This window comes from Chiloscyllium plagiosum, unplaced genomic scaffold (genome assembly GCF_037043375.1).
Source record: "Chiloscyllium plagiosum isolate Xiang-an unplaced genomic scaffold, Cpla_swu_hap1 HiC_scaffold_33, whole genome shotgun sequence".
NCBI lineage: Eukaryota > Metazoa > Chordata > Chondrichthyes > Orectolobiformes > Hemiscylliidae > Chiloscyllium > Chiloscyllium plagiosum.
The window spans coordinates 32,819,232-32,842,618 of record NW_028270171.1 but is presented as its reverse complement, the minus strand read 5'-3'; the positions used below and the strand labels follow the sequence as shown (position 1 = coordinate 32,842,618).

Sequence of the window (23,387 nt, the reverse complement as noted above, 5' to 3'; positions counted from 1 at the left end):
TACTGTGAGAGAGAAAAGTTGAGAGGGAGAGAGAGATATATAGAGTGATACAGACAGAGAGTGAGAGACAGGCAAATTGAGAGACCGAGAGAGGGAAAAGAGGCAATATTAGACAGATACAAGCAGGTGATGGGGAAAGATATGGCGAGATTAAAGAGGTGATAGTCACAATTCCGGGTGGTCTGAACTCTCTCAATGCTCTCACACTCTCTCTCTCTCTCCCATTTAGGACAGACTCTGCTCCAGGGGCTACTTTCGAGATTCAAACATTCCACACACTCTCACGCACAGAGACAGACAGAAGCTCACCCCCTGCTCAGTGCACACGGTGAAAGGGAAAATGGCTGCCAGAACCTGTCTGAAACACCCCCAGGTCTCTCACTCAAAGCCCCCTCTCTGCCCAAGTCCCAGTTTGTCCAGTCAGCTCCCAGCTCCATCTACCAGGGGCATACCTCCCTCAGGGATAGAGCACAGCCAGAGTCACCTCAGTGGGATTGGAGGGTCGAGGGAGGGAGGAGGTGTGAGAGAATGCAGCAGGTAAACAGTTTCATCCTGTCTGCCTGTCTTCTCCAGCTTTGCATTTTATTGTCTTGGAATAAAACCCAAGTGTATTGTCAACATGATTAAATTCCTTTTGTCTTTAGGGGTTTCCTTTTGATCAACGCGATTGCATGGAACCTAACTCAGGTCACCTGCTTGGAAGACAGCTACACTAACCACGATAGCACCATTACTGTGTACTTTAACACAACACGGTCCCCCAAATATAGTTAAAAAGCCCTTTCTCATGACAAATTAATCAGAATTCATGTCGATTCACTGAAGATGATATTCAGTCAGGTGACAATAACTTACATGAAGAGGTAGATTTGAAGGAGCATCTGAAATTGGAGAGGGAGCTGGGTCATTGTGCAGGTGCAGGGAGGAGTCCAGAAATCCCTCTAGTTGGGATTGGATTCCCTCGCCAATGCATCAGCTGGTTCATGGAAAGGAACAAATAAAGAAACAGAATGATAACAGAGAAATAGTTTAGTCTAGACTGCCTTTGTCTTCTCCTGTTCGCATTTTACTGTCTTGGAATGAAAGCCACATGTATTCACAAACTGATCAAATTCCTTGAGTAGATGTAGATTTGCTCGCTGAACTGGAACTTTCGTTTTTAGACATTCCATCACCAGACGTAACATCTTCAGTGAGCCTCTGAATGAAGCAGCCTGTTTTCTGTTTTATATGTTTGCATTTTCTTGGGTTGGTGATGTCTTTTCCTGTGGTGACATCATTTCATATGGTCCTGTTCTTTTTCTTGGGTGTGGTAAATGGGATCCAAGTCAATGTGTTTGTTGATGAGTTCCTCACCCTAGAAACTCAACGTGAGCTACAAATTTTCTCAAAACTTACCAAATTCCTTAAGTCTTTGGATTTTCCTACTGATAATAGTGAAAATCTCAACTTGTGATTGCCAGGAATCAAAGTGAGGAATTAAATAGAAATAGAGTAAATTATTATTGAAAAAAAATGTGCAATCAAAAGATAAAGAATCTTTACAATATGTTATTTCCTCTTTCTAACAGGAAACATCTCTTTTTTTTTAGTTTGCCCAGATGTGTGGATCAGAGAATTCTGTGAGGAAGAGCCTGTCATTGCATTTCCCACTTTGGCCTGCAGCGAACGATTACACCTTCCTCCATGTCATTTATTTTTCTACCCACTTCACTCACTGAGAACTGATTACTTGGATGAATGTATCTAATTCCTCTTTTGGTTTGATCTGTGTTATTCCATTTTTTACGGATTGTTGCTGATTGCTAACAGCACTTTACACTGGCTTTACACCTCCGGTCTCTGTCATTTTGCTCCTCGGATGGAGTCATTCCATGCCCATTAGGAAAGGAGTGTTATCATGTTGCTGCTCCTCCTTCTCCTTTCAGTCCATTCCTCACATGGACTCCTCATTCCGTTGTCTGCTACATCTAATGTTGGCTCTCAGTTACTTGGATTGATTCATCAATTGAATTATTTTTATAACTGGATATGTCATGGTATACTTTAACTGATCTCCGAAATGTTTCTGCATCACCACATAAATAAGGGCATTTGTGCAGCAACTTAAGTTCCTCAGCATATATCCACTCTGAACAAAGAGACCAAAAGAAACATAATCCAAGGAATAACTGGCATTAAAATAATGTAAAATATGCAACATCCAGAGAAGTATGAAGCTGGCAGCTATGGCAAAGAGTACAATCACAGAATTCTTCCTGCTCTCTACCTCTGGATCATTCCCTGCTTTTCTCTGACCCCTCAGTTCCTTCTGCACCTTAATGGCCTCAAAAATATGTCTGACAGTCAGAATGTTGATAAAGAGAATAAAGGTGAATGGGAACAGTGGTGTTAAAAACATCTCAAAATATTTAAAACTTGTCCACCGAGGGTCAGAAACATAACTGTTTGTGACATAGCAGTACCACGGAACATTGTTGATGATCTTTCCAGGTTTATATACAAAGGAGTTGGGAATGTTCTTTAAACAAAACAAGATGCAGATTGTTGCTAGAACCCTCATTGCAGTTTTCTCTGTGCAATATTTAGTTTTCATCTCATGAAAACAAATGGCAACAAATCGATCAAAGGAAAAAGCAATGGTGAACCATACAGAACAATCAATGGTCAAGCGGCTGAGGACATAGAGAACACCACAAACAGGAGTGATTTGCAGGAAACATAGTGGATAATAATAACGTTGAAATTGGCAAAGGATGATATAAAAAACAATGAACAGTAGATCTGATGCTGTCATGGCACCAGAGTGCTGCATGTAGAAAGGCCACATTTGCCCCGAGCTAAGATTACAACCAAGCTTAGACTAACTGTAAGAGAATGGAAAAAAGGAGACTTGAGGTTATTAATCAAACATTCTCTGGGCCTGAACCATGTTATATGAAGTTTAACAAAACTGAACTCTCTCTAAATTGGTACTTTTCAAGGACATAGAGAAGAACATGAGCAACTGATTGCACACAGAAACATGGTCATGTACTCAAGGTCTTTTTTTGGTTAGACAGTCGATTTGACCTACTTTATAGGTTACTCTGACTGGCTGGCATTTGCAAGAAGACTACAGCATCCACACAAAGACACCTGGGATCAGGAAAACAAAGAAGAGGAGACACCAAATATGGACATCGGTTGCAAAATTTCTGTATTTAGTTCTGGAGTGTTCACAGTTCAGTTTGCCTCCAGAATTCTATATCCGCACTGTATGAACTACAATGTACTGTACTGAGTACTGAGCATTGAATCAGTCCACAGCATCCAGGAATGGATGAGCTCCACAATATGGATGATAGGGCATTGAGTCCCTTTTTCATGAAGATATTCAGCAGTGAATCCATCACCATGACCCAGGTTGGATAGCCACCTCAATCAAAAAAACTTTAACATTTGATACGACTCCTCCCACCAGTCCAAGATAGTACAGCATAGCCCTCACGCAAATAAAATCTGATCATGGTAATGCTCTGGTGTAGAAAGCAGACACTTTATCTGGGATGGAGCAAAGCTTCCTCCCTGATGTCCAGGCTCACAATCCCAAGCTCCCCTCCTCAGGCCCTCTCCTTGTGAAGGGAGATGCCCCCTCCCAGATTCGGAGGACACACTGGGCTGGAATACCCCACAGTTTACCCAGCATTCTCCACAGAGATCACTAGAATTGTACATTGGCTTGGCATTACAGCCTAATAAACATTTATCGAAATTGATAGCCAAAGACAAAATAACAATCCCAAATGAAAGCACCTTCTCGTAGGCTGTTATTCTTTGGGGAACATCAAAGGGTAACAGCAACAGAGGCCAACGTGGGAAACTTCCTGTTGGACAAAGTTGTTTGATCCTCTGTGGGAGAGCAGGTAACACAACACTCCAGATCTCAGTGTTTTTCCTATTAGACATTGCACCACAGCACTGGCACACTCACACATCTTTTTGACAATTCAATAACTCAACAATACACTTCATAACTGGACCCCTGTGCACAACAGCCCTCCCAGTCATCTGTCCTCACAAATACCATGCCTCCACACATTCACAGACTGACAAAAGCACACAAGGTTATCAAAGTCATCCGTGCTGATCATTACCTATCCCTCCTAATGACCTGAGTTGATACAGCATGGTGCTGGAAAACGCACAGCATCCCAGGAACCAGAAAGTTGACATTTCAAGCTGGACTCCTCCCACCTGTCCACGATGGTACAGCATAGTCCTCACGCAAACAAAATCTGAATCCACGCGACATTGGTCATTGTAACTGTGCTGAAGAAGAGTCCTGCTTGAAACCTTGACTCTCTTGCTCCTTGAATGCTGCTTGACCTGCTGTTCCTTTTCCAGCACCGCGCTCTATCTGCAGCCCCCACTGTTGCCTCATTCCAAATGACCTGCTGAACCCACCCATTGCCCTGTTTTATCTGGGCTCCCATTTGGAGCAAGCTGCCTGAGCAAGATCCACCAACACAATCCCTTTCCATCAAAGAATGGGACAACCAGGTGTCACTGAGAGGTGGGTTGTTACAAAACCCATTTGACCGATAGCAGGCTGTGAATTACCACAGAGAGAGGGTGATCTTCCGAAACCCTTTCTAGACCAGCCAGGGCTGGTGCTCAGCTAAACTCCATCAATGTGGCCTCAGTGTAAACCATTCTACACAGTATAGGGAAACACACAATGCTGCACATTACTGAGGAGCCTCCAAACTGACAAACTATTCAGTTTAAACTCAGTAAGTGAGGACCCCAATGTCTGACATCGGGATTTGCCTGGCTAAATGGAAATATAACAATTATCAGGTGTCAGTAGAAATGAGGATGATTCATAGCAGACATTTATATAAGTTAAGTTGTTAAAATACTTACGAGGAACACCAACAACAGCAAGAATGGTATCGTACACTTTCTCGACCCTTTCCCTGAGAAGATGCATTTCGTTGTTTGTGACACAACCTTTCCCTTCCTGTTGCTGGGAGTCTGTCGGAATCGGAGAATTTGCTCAGAGATGGAGCTGACACAGTTCCAGAGACTTTATTTTATATTGTGTGGTATCTCCACTGGGAAACTGTGATGACATCTTCAAATTTTTTGTATCATTTTGAACAAACAAATTATGATGTGATATCACTGAGATTTACATCTTTATTTGAATCCCCCAAAGACTGGATTAATCTGATCCAATTAGGTCTCAAACGTTAGTTCCAATTTGTCTTCAAGCAATAGTTCTTGCAATATTTCACCCACTATCAGTCCCACTAAATATCTTTCGATATTCTTTTCAGTGATGCCCTTCGTTGTTCTGAGGCTATTCAGACATTCAATACCTCGTGTTGGAGAGCTCCTTGAGAGCTGTTCCACTGCACACTGTTATCCCACAGCTTTCCTTGTTCATTCAGTTATACGACTGAGTTGGGAAATTCTGTATGTGGGTGAGCACTCTCACACAGAACCTGAAGCTGATGCCAACCAGACCAACAGTTGGAATTTCCACTCAGTTACATTTTCTCAAAACAAAGACAAAAAAATCAGAACCTTCAGTCCAAGACCATAGAACGATGGCATCATACGGGACAGAGGTGGCCCTTTGCTCCATCGGGTTTGTGTCTCTAAAATCACACTCAAAGTTACATGGGCCAATGAGCCCATGTGGCAAATGGAGTTTAATTCAGATAAATGCAAGGTGCTGCATTTTGGGAAAGCAAATCTTAATGATAAGGTCCTAGGGAGTGTTGCTGAACAAAGAGACCTTGGAGTGCAGGTTCATAGCTCCTTGAAAGTGGAGTCGCAGGTAGATAGGATAGTGAAGAAGGCGTTTGGTATGCTTTCCTTTACTGGTCAGAGTACTGAGTACAGGAGTTTAGATTTTTTTAGATTAGATTACATTACAGTGTGGAAACAGGCCCTTCGGCCCAACAAGTCCACACCGACCCGCCGAAGCTCAACCCACCCATACCCCTACATTTACCCCTTACCTAACACTACGGGCAATTTAGTATGGCCAATTCACCTGACCTGCATATCTTTGGACTGTGGGAGGAAACCAGAGCACCCGGAGGAAACCCACGCAGACACGGGGAGAACGTGCAAATTCCACACAGTCAGTCGCCTGAGGCGGGAATTGAACCTGGGTCTCAGGCGCTGTGAGGCAGCAGTGCTAACCACTGTGCCACCGTGCCGCCCACAAATTGCCCACAAGTTGGGAGGTCATGTTGCGGCTGTACAGGACATTGGTTAGGCCACTGTTGGAATATTGCATGCAATTCTGGTCTCCTTCCTATCGGAAAGATGTGGTGAAACTTGAAAGGGTTCAGAAAAGATTTACAAGGATCTTGGCAGGGTTGGAAGATTTGAGCTATCGGGAGAGGCTGAACAGGCTGAGGTTTTTTTCCCTGGAGCGTCGGAGGTTGAGGGGTGACCTTATAGAGGTTTACAAAATCATGAGTGGCATGGATAGGGTAAATAGACAAGAACTTTTCCCGAGGTTTGGGGAGATATTGAAACTTTTTCATGCAGGGGGTGGTGCGTGTATGGAATGAGCTGCCAGGTGAAGTGGTGGAAGCTGGTACAATTACAATATTTAAAAGGCATCTGGATGGGTATATGAACAGTAAGGGTTTGGAGGGATATGGGCCAAGTGCTGGCAAATCGGACCAGATTAATTTAGGATATCTGGATGAGATGGACCAAAGGGTCTGTTTCTGTGTTGTATATTTTTATGATTCTCTCTCTCTCTCTCTCTCTCTCTCTCTCTCTGTGTGAGAGAGCAGCAAGGAAGGTTTCAGATACCCGGATAATTAGGGCTCTTTCTGGGGTAGGTGGGATATCTACAAACAGCATGGTCTACACCTGACCAGAGGGTTTCAATATCTTGGGGGCAATTTGCTTGTCCGCTTCGGGAATGTTTAAGCTAATTTGTGTCTCTCACACACAAACAGACAAGATATATAACACACACATGTAAATAATGTTTCTGTCTTTCTAAGTAACACCTTCCTTTGCATGGGAAAACAATTCACTCTGTTCATCTGTTGTTCATGTAAAACAACTCACTCTATTCATCTGTAGTTCCTTCAAACTTCGTAATGAGTGAATTCACTAAGCTGTCTCAAACTGGGTGATGTCACAATTGTTCAGATAGGTTTCAAGTTCATGTAGTTGACAGCCCTCTCTTAGTCTGTGTGTATTCCCATTTTCAAGGGACCAAATAAAGACAAACTAATATTACACTCAATGTGAAATTATAAAACTTCAACCTTTATTTCATTATTGTGACAGAAATGTCAAGTTGGATTCTGAATCAGCCAGGAGGCCAGCCATCGAACTGGCTCCTATTCAGATACTTCCCAACTCTTATCGTGGACCCGGGTCAAATCCTATCAATGACAGATGTCAGAACTTCAATTTAATAAACATGTGAAGTTATGACTCTAATGGTGACCACAAAACCCTTGTCAATTGTTGTTAAAACCCATCTGGTTCTCTAATGCCCTTTAGGGATTAGGGCTGTCCTTACCTGGTCTGGGCTACACGTGACTCCAGACCCACAGCAATTGGTGCGATTGGTGGAGGTCAGCCAACTAAGCTCCAGGGCCTCACAACAGGAGGTCATCAAGATTGTGTCCTGGCCCTAACTATCTTTAGTGACTGTATAACTGACCTTCCCTCAGGCAGAATGTCATGAGTCCGAGGGTTCGCTAATACTCACACAATGTTCAGCAGCATTCTTCCCTCCTCAGATACTGAAGCACTCCATGTGGCTCTGCAGCAAGATCCTGGCAACTTCAGCTCCTCAGAAACGGCATTAGGGAACTGGAGCTGGAGCTGGATCATTTGGGAGGCTGAGGGAGTAATTGAGAGGAGTTACAGGGAGGTAGTCACACCTCAGGTACAGTCAGGAGACAGAAAGGGAACCGGCAGACAGTGCAGGGATCTTCTGTGGCCGTTCCCCTCAATAACAAGTATACTGTTGTGGATACTGTTGGGGGGTTGACTTGCCAGGGGTAAGCCATGGGGTACAGATCTCAGGCACAGAGTCTGTCTCTGTATCTCAGAAGCGAAGGGGAAAGATAAGCAGAGCATTCATCACTGCGGACTCCATAGTTAGGGGAACAGATAAAAGGTTTCTGGGAATGAGAGAGACTCACGGTTGATGTATCGCCTCCCAGGGTCCGTGATGTCTCGGATCGTGATTTTGGGATCTTTGCAAGGGAGGGGGAGCAGCCCCAAGGTGGTCCACATAAGCATCAACGACATAGATAGGAAAAGGGATGGGGATTTAAGGCAGAAATTTAGGGAGCTAGGGTGAAAGCTTAGGGCTAGAACAAACAGAATTGTTGTCTCTGGTTTGTTACCATGTCACTTGCTAGCGAGGTGAGGAATAGGGAGACAGAGCAGTTGAACACGTGGCTATAGGGATGGTGCAGCAGGGAGGATTTCAGATACCCAGATAATTGGGGCTCTTTCTGGGGTAGGTGGGACATCTACAAACAGCATGGTCTACACCTGACCAGAGGGGTTTCAATATCTTGGGGGGCAATTTGCTTATGCACTTCGGGAATGTTTAAGCTAATTCAGCAAGGAGTGGGAATCTGAATTGTAGCTCCAGTGTAGAGGAGGTTGAGAGTAGTGATGCCATGAATAAGGTTTCAAAGTCGCAGGAGTGTAGCGGCAGGCAGGATGGTGGTTTGATGCGTGTCTACTTCAACGCCAGGAGCATCCGGAATAAGTTGGGTGAACTTGCAGCATGGGTTGGTGTCTGGGATTTCGATGTTGTGGTCATTTCAGAGACATGGATAGAGCAGGGACAGGAATGGTTGTTGCATGTTCCGGGAATTAGAAGGGAAGGTGGTGAACGAGGGGGAGGTGTATCATTGTTAGACAAGGACAGTATTACGGTAGCAGAAAGCACATTTGATGAGGACTCGTCTACTGAGGTAGAATGGGCTGAGGTTAGTAACAGGAAAGGTGAGGTCACCCTGTTAGGAGTTTTGTATAGGCTTCTGAAAACCTCCAGAGACATAAAGGATTGCAAAGATAATTCTGGATAGGAGAGAAAGTAACAGGGTAGTTGCTATGGGAGCCTTTAACTTTGCAAATATTAACTGGAAACACTGTAGTTCGAGTACTTTAGTTAGGTCAGCTTTTGTCCAATGTGTGCAGGAGGGTTTCCTGTCACAGTATGCAGATAGGCCAACAAGGGGCAAGGCCACAGTGAATTTGGTACTGGATATTGAACCGGGCTTGGTGTTAGATTTGGAGGAAGGTGAGCATTTTGGTGATAGTGACTACAATTCCATTACATTCACTTCATACACTGCAGGACAAGAGTTACAGTTGGGGGAAAGGCAATTATGATGTGATTAGGCAAGGTTTAAGATGCATAGGATGGGAAGGAAACTGCAGGGAATGGGTAAAATTGAATTGTGGAGCTGTTTCAAGGAACAGCTACTGCATGTCCTTGATAAGTATGTGCCTGTCAGGCAACAAGGAAGTGGTTGAGCGAGGGAACCATGGTTGTATCTCTTGTAAAGAGGAAAAAGAAGGCTTAAGATGAGATGTGAAGGCTCAGTTAGGGCACTTGAGATTTACAAATTAGCCAGGAAGGATCTAAAGAGAGAGCTAAGAAGAGCCAGGAGGGGACTTGGCAGGTAGAAACAAGGAAACCCTAAAGCTTTCAAGAGTTATATCAGGAATAAAAGAATGACTTGAGTAAGATTAGGACCAGTCAGGGACAGTAATGGGAAGTTGTGCGTGGAGTCCGAGAAGATAGAAGAGGTACAAAATGAATATTTTTCATCAGTATTCACACAGAAAAAAGGCAATGATGTCAAGGAGAATACTGAGATACAGACTACTGGACAAGATGGGATTGAGGTTCATAAGGAGGAAGTGTTACTAATTCTGGAAAGTGTGAAAATAGATACGTCTCCTGGGCCAGATGGGATTTATCCCAGGACTCTCTGGGAAGCCAGGCAGGAGATTGCAGTGCCTTTGGTTTTGACCTTTATGTCGTCATTGTCTTCAGGAATAGTGCCAGAAGACTGGAGGATAGTAAATGTTGTCCCCTTGTTCAAGAAGCGGGGTAGAGACAATCCTGGTAATTATAGACCAGTGAGCCTTACTTCAATTGTGGGCAAAGTGTTGGCAAAGGTTATAAGAGTTAGTATTTATAATCATCCAGAAAGGACAAAGTTGATTAGGGATAGTCAACATGGTTTGGTGAAGGGTAGGTCATGCCTCACTAACCTAATTGAGTTCTTTGAGAAGGTGACCAAACAGGTGGATGAGGGTAAGGTGGTCGATGCAGTGTATGTGGATTTCAGTCAGGCATTTGATAAGGTTCTCCACAGTAGGCTATTGCACAAAATACGGAAGCATGGGATTGAGGGTGATTTAGCGGTTTGGATCAGAAATTTGTAAGATGTAAGAAGACAGAGGTTAATGGGAAATGTTTATCCTGGAGTTCAGTTATAGTGGTGTAGCGCAAGGATCTGTTTTGGGGCCACTGCCATTTGTCATTTATATAAATGACATGAATGAGTGTGTAGAACGATGGGTTCATTAAATTTGTGGATAACAGTAAATTCGATGGAGTTTTGGATATTGCGGAAGAATGCTGCAGATTACAGAAGGACATAGATAAGCTGCAGAGCTGGGCTGAGAGGTGGCAATGGAGTTTAATGCAGAAAAGTGTGAGGTGATTTGCTTTGGAAGGAGTAACAGGAATACAGAGGACTAGATTAATGGTAAGATTCATTGAACAGATTCTAGACGAGCAGAGAGATCTCATTGTTCATGTACATAGATCCCTGAAAGTTGCACCCATGCTGATAGGGTTGTTAAGAAGGCGCACAGTGCGTTACCTATTATTGGTAGAGGGATTGAGTTTCGGAGCCATGAGGTTATGTTGGAGCTGTACAAAACTCTGGTGCAACTGTACTTGGAGTATTGGGTACAGTTTTGGTCACAGTATTATAAGAAGAATGTGGAAGCTTTGGAAAGGATGCAGATGAGATTTCCCAGGATGTTGCCTGGGATGGAGGGAAGGTCTTATGAGGAAAGGCTCAGGGAGTTGAGCCTGGTTTTGTTGGAGAGTAAAAGAAAAATACAAGATGATCAGAGGATTAGAAAGGGTGGACAGTGAGAGCCTTTTTCCTCGGATGGAGGTGGCTAGCATGTTGGGGACATAGCTTCAAATTGAGGGGTGATAAATATAGGACATATGTCAGAGGCAGTTTCATTACTCAGAGAGTAGCAAGGGCATGGAACACCCAGCCTGTAACAGTAGTAGTTGCCAACTTTATGAACATTTAAATGGTCATATGGATGAGAATGGAATAATGTAGGTTAGATGGGCTTGAGATTGGATTTTACAGGTCAGGGGCCTGTAACATTGAGGGCCGAATGGCCTGTACTGTGCTGTAATGTTCTGTGTTCTATGTTCCAGGCCTGGGCTGACAAACATCCGTGTCACACAAATGTGAAACAATTACCACCTCCAATAGGAGTTCACATAAATAACTCCTTTTGGCATTCAATGGCTTTGCTGTTGCTGAATCAGCTATGATCAACAAGCTGGGAGCTATCATTGAGCTGAAAATGAAATGGATTTACATTGTAAATTCTGTGGCTACAAGAGCAGGTCGGGGAGCAAGAACACTGCAGTGATGATGTACCTCATGGCTCCAAAAGCCTCTCCACCATCTCCAAGGCACATGCAAGGAGTGTGATGGATTACTCCCCACTTGCCTGGATGGAAATATCTCCAAGATCCCTCAAGACATGTGATCCCAACATGACCAAGCATAAAAATGTTGCAAACACTCAAAATCCAAAATGAAATCTGAAAGACACATGACTGGTGGTGTGTTTAACCTCAGGAGAGTGGGAGGTTGAGAAGATGGGACTTTCATGGTGATCTCAACCAGTGTGATTTGGAGGAGCCAGTTTGGAAGCTCTTGCTTTTGAAGCACTGATGAAGAAGCAGTGTTTCAAAAGCTAGTGCTTCTAAATAAACCTGTTGCACTATAACCTGATGTTGTGTGATTTTTAACTTCAACCCGTGTGGGAATTGAACCTGAGCTGTTAACGTAGAACATAGAACAGTACAGTACAATGGCCCTCGATGTTGTGCTGATCTTTTAATACTACTTGAAGATCAAAGGAACCTACATACCATTCATTGTTCCACCTTCCATGTGCCTATCCAAGAATCACTTAAATATCCCTCATGTATCTCACTCTACTACCACTGTTGGCAGTGCATTCCATGTACCCACCACGCTCTGTGTAAAGAACACGCTCTGACATCCTCCAATCACCTTCAGATTTATGCCCGCTTGTGATAGCCATTTCCAGACTGGGAAAGAGTCACTGGCTATTTACTCTCTCTATACCTCATCATCATGGACACCTCTATCATGTCATCTCACATCTGTCTTCACTCCAATGAGAAAAGCACTAGCTTCCTCAACCTTTCTTCATAAGACATGCCCTCCAGTCCAGGCAGCATCCTGCTAAATCTCCGCAGCACCATCTCTAAAGCTTCCACATCCTTCCTGTAATGAGGCGACCACAACTGAACACAATACTCCAAGTGTGGTCGAACAAGGGCTCTACAGAGCTGCAGCATGACCTCGCAGCTCTTAAACTCAATCCCCTGCTAATGAAAGCAAACACGCCATACATCTTCTGAACAACCCTCTCAAATTTGGTGGCAACTTTGAGGGATCAATGGACATGGAACCCCAATATCCCTCTGTTCCTCCTCACTGCCAAGAATCCTGCCTTTAACCCTGTATTCTGCATTTAAATACAACCTTCCAAAATTAATCATTTTCAGGTTGAACTCCATCTGACACCTCTGCAAATTGTCAATGTCCCATTGCAACCTACAACAGTCCTCCACACTATTTACCACTCCACCAACCTTCATGTCATCGGCAAACTTACTAACCAACCCTTCCACTTCCTCATCCAGGTCATTTATAAAAATCACAAAGAGCAGAGGTCCCAGAACCAATGCCTGCAGAACATCACTGGTCACCAAGCTCCAATACTTTACATTTCCCATGACCCTCTTTCTTCTATGGGCCAGACAATTCTGTATCCAGACAGCCAAGTTTCCCTGTATCCCATGCCTCCACTTTCTGAATAAGCCTACCATGGGGAATCTTCTTAAACATCCATGTTCACCACATCCACTGCTCTGTCTTCATCAATGCATTTTGTCACATCCTCAAAGAATTCAATAAGATTTGTGAGGCATGACCTGCCCCTCAAAAAGTCATGCTGACTGTTTCTAATCAAGCTATGGTGCTCCAAGTAATCAAAAATCATGTCTCTCAGAATCCTCTCCAATACTTGGTTTACCACAAATGTAAGACTGACTGGTTTGTAGTTCTCAGCGTTATCCCTATTCCCTTTCTTGAACAAGGGAATAACATTTGTCACCCTTCGATCATTTAACAAACTCCAGTGGACAGTGAGGATGCAAAGGTCATCGTCAAAGTTGCAGCAATCTCTTCCCTCGCTTCCTGTAGTGTCCGAGATATATCCCATCTGGCCCAGGGGACTTATATATCATGACCTTTTTCAAAGTTTTCAGCACATCCTCCTAATAAACATTTTGAGCATAAACTGTTTGAGCAGACCAGCCTGTTTCACGCTGTCCTCTCCGTAGTGAATAATGAAGCAAAGTATTCATTAAGGACCTTCCCTACCTCCTCCTCCGACTCCAGGCACAAGTTTCCTCCACTGTCCTTGATCAGCCCTACCCTCACCCTGGCCATCCTATTGTTCCTTACACAAGTGTAGAAAGCCTTAGGGTTTTCCTTAATCCTACCCGCTAAAGCCTTTCTATGCCCCCTCCTAGCTCTCCTAAGTCCATTCTTCAGTTCCTTCCTGGCTACCTTGTAACCCTCTGGAGTCCTGTCTGAGCCTTGCCTCCTCAACCTGAAGTAAGCTTCCTTTTTCCTCTTGACTAGATGTTCCACATCCCTTGTCTCCCAAGGTTCCTTCACCCCACCATCCCTTCCTTGCCTCAGTGGGACAAACCTGTCCAGCACTATCAGCAAGTGCTCCCTAAACAACCTCCACATTTCAGTTGAGCATTTCCCTGAGAACATCTGTTCCCAATTTCGATGCCCCAGACAAGATTATGGCTGCTAGAAAATTCAGACAGGAAGAGGCGTAACCATTAGAATTCAATCAGAATCCTTACAGTGTGGAAACAGGCCCTTCGGCCCTTCATCCCAACAAGTCCCCATTGACCTTCCAAACAGGAACCCACCCAGACTCTACCCTATATTTACCTCTGACTAATGCACCTAACCTACACATCCCTGAACTCTCTGGGCAATTTAGCATGGCCAATTCACCTAACCTGCACATCTTTGGATTGTAGAAGGAAACACATACAGACACTGGGAGAATGTGCAAACTCCACACAGGTAGTCGGCCGAGGATGGGATTGAGCCCAGGTCTCTGGTGCTGTGAGGCAACAGTACGAACCACTGAACAACCGTGCCAGCCCATTGCTGTAAGAGAATGCAGCAAATTGCCGAACACTCAGTTCAATCACATTGTAACCATGATAATATACATTGAGCAGAGAGCAGTGCTGGCTGAATTTACTTTGAAATGTTTCTGACCTTAGCATTTTCATACAGCACTGTCAGGAAGTGGTTAGTCCCTGCTGCTAAAAGCAGGAATAACTTCTTATAATCCTAAATAATCATCTGGTATTGGTCTGGTCTTGTGTCTCAGATGTTCTTGTACCCCTTGTAATCCAAGGACGGTCAGTGTTTGTGTTTGAGTGGAATAAAACACACTGCCTGTGCCAACAGCACAGCAAATCAGTTACTGTCATTCTAACGAGAGTGTGTTCTGTAACCAGCGTTGGAGCTGGAATTGTATTTTGAGAGTGTGTTGCTGGAAAAGCACAGCAGGTCAGGCAGCATCCGAGGAGCGGGAGAATCGACGTTTCCGGCTGATTCCAGATGAAGGGCTCCGGCCCGAAACGCGATTCTCCTGCTCCTCGGATGCTGCCTGACCTGTTGTCCTTTTACAGCAACACACTCTTTACTCTGATCTCCAGCATCTACAGACCCCACTTCCTCCCTGTAATTGTATTTGAAGAATACCGTTATCTCTGGTGTAATTGTGGATTAACACAAGTAGCAGAAGAGCACACTAACTTCTAGAGTGGGCAGTTTCACATCCAAACTGACAATGATTGATTCCTGCTAGTGTAAGGGTGTGATATCAAAAAACCTGATCTGAAGGAGATGGGGAATGAGACCTAGGACAAGAGCATGCTCAGGGTGATCTGTCTGAGAACAGTTCCCATCACCTGTCCTGTGGGGATTGACTCACAGCCAGCACTTCAAACCCTCACTTTCCAGGTGGAAATATTGTCTTAATTAACTATCTCATATCGTTACCAGCTAATGATTTCAATCAGATGTATACAAAACAAACAATACTTGTTAAATGACTGTAAAAAATTTACCAATTTACTGAAGAAGGGCTTATGCCCGAAACACCGATTCTCCTTCTCCTTTGATGCTGCCTGACCTGCTGCGCTTTTCCAGCAATACATTTTTAAACAAACTTTACTTCCCATATATTAGATATAACATCTCAATAATTGCTGAATATGTGTAGATTCCAGAAAAGTGTTCAGTTTCATCACAAACATTACACTTAAGTCTTCAGACTTGATTTTCTTTGCTGATCCCCATCCTGAGGGAACTGCTCAGTAAATGTGCAGCACCGAGTCCAAATTCCCCAGTTCCTTCTGGTGGATAAGGGACCCTGGAATGAGGGCTATTCCTGAAATCTGTTCCATGAACAACATGACATTCACTGTCCATGAAGACAAAACATTGTCTTACCAAGGCTGCAATAACAGGAGAGTGAATGTTCTTTATCTGGAGAACTGTTACCCGCATTATTTTGTGAAGAATGAGCAAATATCCTCAAATTTTCTTTTTCCAAGTGAAAAACATCTGAGATCCTTAATTTCACCTCCTTTATAGATCATGCCATGTCCCTGAGAGGAAATGGGGGGGTGGAAGGTGACCCCACCAGAACAGCTGAAGATGGAGTGACAGGGAGAATGGAGTGGAATCCTTTCAGGAGTCAGGATGTGAGGAAGTGTATTCCAGGTAACTTTGGGAGTCCATGTGTTTGGAATGGATATTGGTGTACAGCCTTTCCCCACAATTGGGAACAGAGAGGCCAAGGAAGGGAAAAGTCAGAAATGTGGTCTTGAGGGAAAGATAGAAATTGGATACAAATTAATATATTTTTCCTCTAATTCTGGTGAGAGCAGGGATAGTAGTAATTGCAGCATGGTGGCTCAGTTGTTAGCACTGCTGCCTTACAGTGCCAGGGATCTGGGTTCAATTCCCTCTTCAGGCAACTGCCTGTATGGAATTTGCACATTCTCCCCGTGTCTACATGGGTTTCCTCCTGGTGCTATCTACCCTATCTAATCCTCTGATCATCTTGTATGCCTCTATCAAATCCCCCCTTAGCCTTCTTCTTTCCAATGAGAACAGACCCAAGTCTCTCAGCCTTCCCTCCAGATCCAGCAACATCCTGGTAAATCGCCTTTTCCACATTCTTCCCGAAATATGGCAACCAGAACTGTACACAATATTCCAAGTGTGGCCGCACCAGGGTTTTGTATAGCTGCAGCATGATATTGCAGCTCCAGAACTCAATCCCTCTTCCAATGAAACCTAACACATCGTATGCCTCCTTAACGGCACTATCCACCTGGGTGGCAACTTTCAGGGATCTATGTACATTGACCCCAAGATCCCTCTGCACATCCACACTGCTAAGAATCTTTCCATTGACCCAGTCTCTGCCTTCCTGTTATTCTTCCCAAAGTACATCACATCACATTTAACTCCATTTGCCACCTCTCAGCCCAATTCTGCACTTTATCCAAGTCCCCTTGCAACCTGTAACATTCTTCCAAACTGTCCACTACTCCAACGACTTTAGTGTCATCTGCAAATTTACTAATCCATCCACCTATGCCTGCGTCTAAGTTATTTATAAAAATGACAAACAGCAGTGGCTCCAAAAATGATCCTTGTGGCACACCACTAGTAACGACACCAGGCTGAATATTTTCCATCAACCACCACTCACTGCCTTCCTTCAGAAAGGCAGTTTCTAATCCAAACTGCTAAACCACCCCCAGTAATACCTTCGAACAGTTTCCCTGTGGCATGTTAAGCTAACTGGCCGATGCTTCCTGCTTTCTGACTCCCTTTTTTAATGCAGGGCTTCCACCTGCTATCTTCCACTGGGGCTGAACCATGAATCACCAGGAAGAGAAATAGTTTCAGGATACGGATAGTAAAGCTCTTTCACTGGCTGAATAGCAGTTGCCCCATCTTCCATTAGAGTGGATGATTTCTTTCAGAGCTGACAGATTCTGATTAGTTAGGTAAAAACAATGACTGCAGATGCTGGAAACCAGATTCTGGATCAATGGTGCTGGAAGAGCACAGCAGTTCAGGCAGCATTCGAGGAGCTTCAGCTTCAGCAAAATCACCTCGGATGCTGCCTGAACTGCTGTGCTCTTCCAGCACCATTGATCCAGATTCTGATTAGTGTATGGCCAAGGTAATGGAAGTGAGACTATATTATTGCAGGTGGCACTGGAGAATGGTGACTCTGTCCACTTTTCACTGTCCTCATGTAGTCCTATACTTGAGTACATGTGGTAATAAAACCTAATTCTCGCTCTAAACTGAAACCCCAGGGAATCAATTTGGTAAACTAAACAGTAAATTGGTAAATTTTTTACAGTCATTTAACAAGTATTGTTTGTTTTGTATACATCTGATTGAAATCATTAGCTGGTAACGATATGAGATAGTTAATTAAGACAATATTTCCACCTGGAAAGTGAGGGTTTGAAGTGCTGGCTGTGAGTCAATCCCCACAGGACAGGTGATGGGAACTGTTCTCAGACAGATCACCCTGAGCATGCTCTTGTCCTAGGTCTCATTCCCCATCTCCTTCAGATCAGGTTTTTTGATATCACACCCTTACACTAGCAGGAATCAATCATTGTCAGTTTGGATGTGAAACTGCCCACTCTAGAAGTTAGTGTGCTCTTCTGCTACTTGTGTTAATCCACAATTACACCAGAGATAACGGTATTCTTCAAATACAATTACAGGGAGGAAGTGGGGTCTGTAGATGCTGGAGATCAGAGTAAAGAGTGTGTTGCTGTAAAAGGACAACAGGTCAGGCAGCTTCCGAGGAGCAGGAGAATCGGGTTTCAGGCCGGAGCCCTTCATCTGGAATCAGCCGGAAACGTCGATTCTCCTGCTCCTCGGATGCTGCCTGACCTGCTGTGCTTTTCCAGCAACACACTCTCAAAATACAATTCCAGCTCCAACGCTGGTTACAGAACACACTCTCGTTAGAATGACAGTAACTGATTTGCTGTGCTGTTGGCACAGGCAGTGTGTTTTATTCCACTCAAACACAAACACTGACCGTCCTTGGATTACAAGGGGTACAAGAACATCTGAGACACAAGACCAGACCAATACCAGATGATTATTTAGGATTATAAGAAGTTATTCCTGCTTTTAGCAGCAGGGACTAACCACTTCCTGACAGTGCTGTATGAAAATGCTAAGGTCAGAAACATTTCAAAGTAAATTCAGCCAGCACTGCTCTCTGCTCAATGTATATTATCATGGTTACAATGTGATTGAACTGAGTGTTCGGCAATTTGCTGCATTCTCTTACAGCAATGGGCTGGCACGGTTGTTCAGTGGTTCGTACTGTTGCCTCACAGCACCAGAGACCTGGGCTCGATCCCAGCCTCGGCCGACTATCTGTGTGGAGTTTGCACATTCTCCCAGTGTCTGTATGTGTTTCCTTCTACAATCCAAAGATGTGCAGGTTAGGTGAATTGGCCATGCTAAATTGCCCAGAGAGTTCAGGGATGTGTAGGTTAGGTGCATTAGTCAGAGGTAAATATAGGGTAGAGTCTGGGTGGGTTCCTGTTTGGAAGGTCAATGGGGACTTGTTGGGATGAAGGGCCGAAGGGCCTGTTTCCACACTGTAAGGATTCTGATTGAATTCTAATGGTTACGCCTCTTCCTGTCTGAATTTTCTAGCAGCCATTATCTTGTCTGGGGCATCGAAATTGGGAACAGATGTTCTCAGGGAAATGCTCAACTGAAATGTGGAGGTTGTTTAGGGAGCACTTGCTGATAGTGCTGGACAGGTTTGTCCCACTGAGGCAAGGAAGGGATGGTGGGGTGAAGGAACCTTGGGAGACAAGGGATGTGGAACATCTAGTCAAGAGGAAAAAGGAAGCTTACTTCAGGTTGAGGAGGCAAGGCTCAGACAGGACTCCAGAGGGTTACAAGGTAGCCAGGAAGGAACTGAAGAATGGACTTAGGAGAGCTAGGAGGGGGCATAAAAAGGCTTTAGCGGGTAGGATTAAGGAAAACCCTAAGGCTTTCTACACTTGTGTAAGGAACAATAGGATGGCCAGGGTGAGGGTAGGGCTGATCAAGGACAGTGGAGGAAACTTGTGCCTGGAGTCGGAGGAGGAGGTAGGGAAGGTCCTTAATGAATACTTTGCTTCATTATTCACTACGGAGAGGACAGCGTGAAACAGGCTGGTCTGCTCAAACAGTTTATGCTCAAAATGTTTATTAGGAGGATGTGCTGAAAACTTTGAAAAAGGTCATGATATATAAATCCCCTGGGCCAGGTGGGATATATCTCGGACACTACAGGAAGCGAGGGAAGAGATTGCTGCAACTTTGACGATGACCTCTCCACTGGAGTTGTGTCAAATGATCGAAGGGTGACAAATGTTATTCCCTTGTTCAAGAAAGGGAATAGGGATAACGCTGAGAACTACAAACCAGTCAGTCTTACATTTGTGGTAAACCAAGTATTGGAGAGGATTCTGAGAGACATGATTTTTGATTACTTGGAGCACCATAGCTTGATTAGAAACAGTCAGCATGACTTTTTGAGGGGCAGATCATGCCTCACAAATCTTATTGAATTCTTTGAGGATGTGACAAAATGCATTGATGAAGACAGAGCAGTGGATGTGGTGAACATTGGATGTTTAAGAAGATTCCCCATGGTAGGCTTATTCAGAAAGTGGAGGCATGGGATACAGGGAAACTTGGCTGTCTGGATACAGAATTGTCTGGCCCATAGAAGAAAGAGGGTCATGATAGATGTAAAGTATTGGATGTGAAGCCTGGAGCTTGGTGACCAGTGATGTTCTGCAGGCATTGGTTCTGGGACCTCTGCTCTTTGTGATTTTTATAAATGACCTGGATGAAGAAGTGGAAGGGTTGGTTAGTAAGTTTGCCAATGACATGAAGGTTGGTGGAGTGGTAAATAGTGTGGAGGACTGTTGTAGGTTGCAATGGGACATTGACAATTTGCAGAGGTGTCAGATGGAGTTCAATCTGAAAAAGTGTAAAATGATTAATTTTGGAAGGTTGAATTTAAATGCAGAATACAGGGTTAAAGACAGGATTCTTGGCAGTGTGGAGGAACAGAGGGATCTTGGAGTTCCATGTCCATAGATCCCTCAAAGTTGCCACCAAATTTGAGAGGGTTGTTCAGAAGATGTATGGCGTGTTTGCTTTCATTAGCAGGGGATTGAGTTTAAGAGCTGCGAGGTTTGCTGCGCTTTTCCAGAACACATTTTTAAGCTCTGATCCCCAGCATCTGCAGTCCTCACTTTCTCCAAGTAAAGTTTGTTGAAAAGACAAATATGTTAAATCTTCAAAGATTTCTTTTCCTCAGACAAATTGTCAGAAGCATTGATCTGTAGCATGAAAACAAATCTGTGGAAAGCTCTCTGGAATATCACATACCAATACATCCCAAACATTTGCTGTGGTATTTTCTATATGGAGGTCCTCGTTGCTATCTCTTCTCTCTCCCTCTTGCAGCAAACCAATGCCCATCATCATTCTCTCCAATGGAAAGTGTGGACTTTCCCAATGTATCTCAGTGCACATGATCTCCATGGCAACAGCAGATTTCCTGGTCCTGTTTTTCTGTGTCATATCACATTTTGAGATGTCACGTTCCAGATTTATTTCTGTCCTCCGCTGCAGTTTGTAAATTCATCCTGTGTGGTATTCCTGCCACACTGGATATGTTTGTCTTGTTGACTGTCTTAGTTGCATGGCCGCCTTTTTGTTTGAGATTACTGTTTAACTGTTTAACAATCCGGTGTATTTAGTGGACAGCAGAGTCTACAGGGGATTGTGGGGTCTCAGCAATGAGAATAGCACTGATACAGAGATGTTCAGTCTATTAAGCAGTTTTGTCCTTTTGTGGCTTACAGCTGACATTAACTTTTTAACCAGTAAAAAGACGGCGACAGTACATTACCGAGGTGCTTATACAGCTCCAACATACATCGCCACTGATACTGGAGACATTCTAATGTATTTGAGTTTCTGCACAAACACGTATATTTATGCAGCTACCCAAACCAAATTCAGGGAAGAGATGAAGAAGGTGATGAAATCTCACTTGATTTTCATATTGACTTTGGTTAAAAAAAAATTAAACTGAAACTTTCTTCCCAAACTAAGTAAATGTGATCTCACTCAGAAAAGCCTATTCTATTATGGCTGAGAAACAAAGCTGTGGGTAGCACAGTGGCTCAGCGGTTAGCACCTCACAGCACCAGGGCCCCAGGATCGACCCCAGTCTTGGGCGACTGTCTGTGCGGAGTTTGCAAGTTCTCCCTGTGTCTGCATGGGTTTCCTCCCACAGTCCAAAGATGTGCAGGTCAGATGAATTGGTTGTCCTAAATTGCTCGTAGTGTTAGGTGCATTAGTCAGAGGGGAATGGTTCTGGGTGGGTTACTCTTCAGAGGGTCGGTGTGGACTTGTTGGGCCGAATGGCCTGTTTCCACACTGCAGGGAATCTAATTTAAAAAATTCCACTTGTGAAAATGAAACGCTCTTGGAATACATTTTTCAAACTGTTTGATACCTGCTCATTTCTCAGGCGGTAACAGTCCTGATGGTGTTTACCCTCCATCCAGTCAAATTATTTTACCTGCCAGGGGCTAACACCATAACAGCCTCTTCTTGTTCACCAGCATCTCCACTTTAGCAGTAATCCAGCCTCACCTCCATTTCCCAGATGGGTGGGAATGCCAACTTCTGATTCCATTCTTACCGTGACCTACTGAGAGTGTTTGTTGTGATTCAGCAGGAACACAATAACTTCTGATCATTTTGCTCAGAAAAAGGTGAACTGAAGGTATCCAGATACAAATCTGAGGCTCAGTCTGTCTAGAAAGGACAAAGTTAAAAATCACACAACACCAGATTATAGTTCAACAGGTTGATTTGGATACACTAGCTTTCATAGCGCTGCTCCTTCATCAGGTGGTTGTGGAGTTTAAGATTATGGTCACAGAATTTATAGCCAAAGGAGTCCAGTGTCATGGGATGTGATACAGTAAACAATTTTAAATTAAGTCTTTCATCTTTTAGAACAGGATTTGCTGGTTTCTGTTCTTTGATATTTAAACCGCAGAACTTCTTTTAAATTACATTCTCAAGATAGCTCAGCTTTTCGAACATTGGGTGTGAAGTCTGTCTGTGTCCCAATGCTATGTCAGACTGGGGAGCCATCCACATACACAGGATCTGCTCAGATGAGAAGGAATGTGGCGGACACTTGAAAGTGCTCAAGGATGTCATCATGAGAACAGGGTACGATGTTCAACTTATTGACCGTCAGTTTCGACGTGCTACAGTGACCAGTGGAACAATCTGAAACCCATCTATCCTACACTATTCCATTTTCATCCATATGTTTATCCAATCACCATTCAAATGCCCTTAAAATTGGCAAGGATTTTGACAGAGAGATACCGAAGGAATTGCCCTATTCAAAAGGCTGTTCTATCTTGGAGAGAGGTGGAGAGACAACTGATGGTGAGTTTAACCAAAGTACCACCTCACCTCTCTACATCTCACACCAGCCGTCTAGCCAACTGTGCTAACTAACCCCCTGCAGCAGCGGTGGCTGGACAGCTGGTTTGTGATGGAGAGTGACACTAACATCCAATATTGGATTTGGTGCTTGGCAACAAACCAGGTCAAGTGTCAGATTTCTCGGTGGAAGAGCATTTCAGTGATAGTCATCAAAACTCCATGACCTTCACTATACTCATGGAGAGGGATAGGAGCAGATTGTATGGGAAAGTATTTAATTGGGGGAGGGGGGAGTACATTACCAATAGCAGGAACTGGGGCATCTAAATTGGGAACAGAGCTTCT

At 44.0% G+C, this 23,387-nt stretch overlaps 1 protein-coding gene and 1 long non-coding RNA gene across 2 annotated transcripts in view; one reads left to right on the top strand and one right to left on the bottom strand.

Moving 5' to 3' along the window:
• The window catches only part of LOC148141477 (NACHT, LRR and PYD domains-containing protein 3-like), a 457,128-nt gene extending 454,937 nt beyond the window's left edge, over positions 1-2,191 (top strand). The window contains exon 15 of the transcript XR_015752584.1: positions 1,593-2,191. The gene's annotated coding sequence lies outside the window, so the exon portion shown is untranslated. The remainder of the gene's footprint in view (positions 1-1,592) is intronic.
• The window catches only part of LOC148141476 (uncharacterized), a 398,466-nt gene extending 393,529 nt beyond the window's left edge, over positions 1-4,937 (bottom strand). Inside the window, exon 1 of the long non-coding RNA XR_015752585.1 lies at positions 4,909-4,937. This is a non-coding gene — a long non-coding RNA (uncharacterized LOC148141476). The remainder of the gene's footprint in view (positions 1-4,908) is intronic.
• Between the last annotated feature and the right edge of the window lie 18,450 nt (positions 4,938-23,387).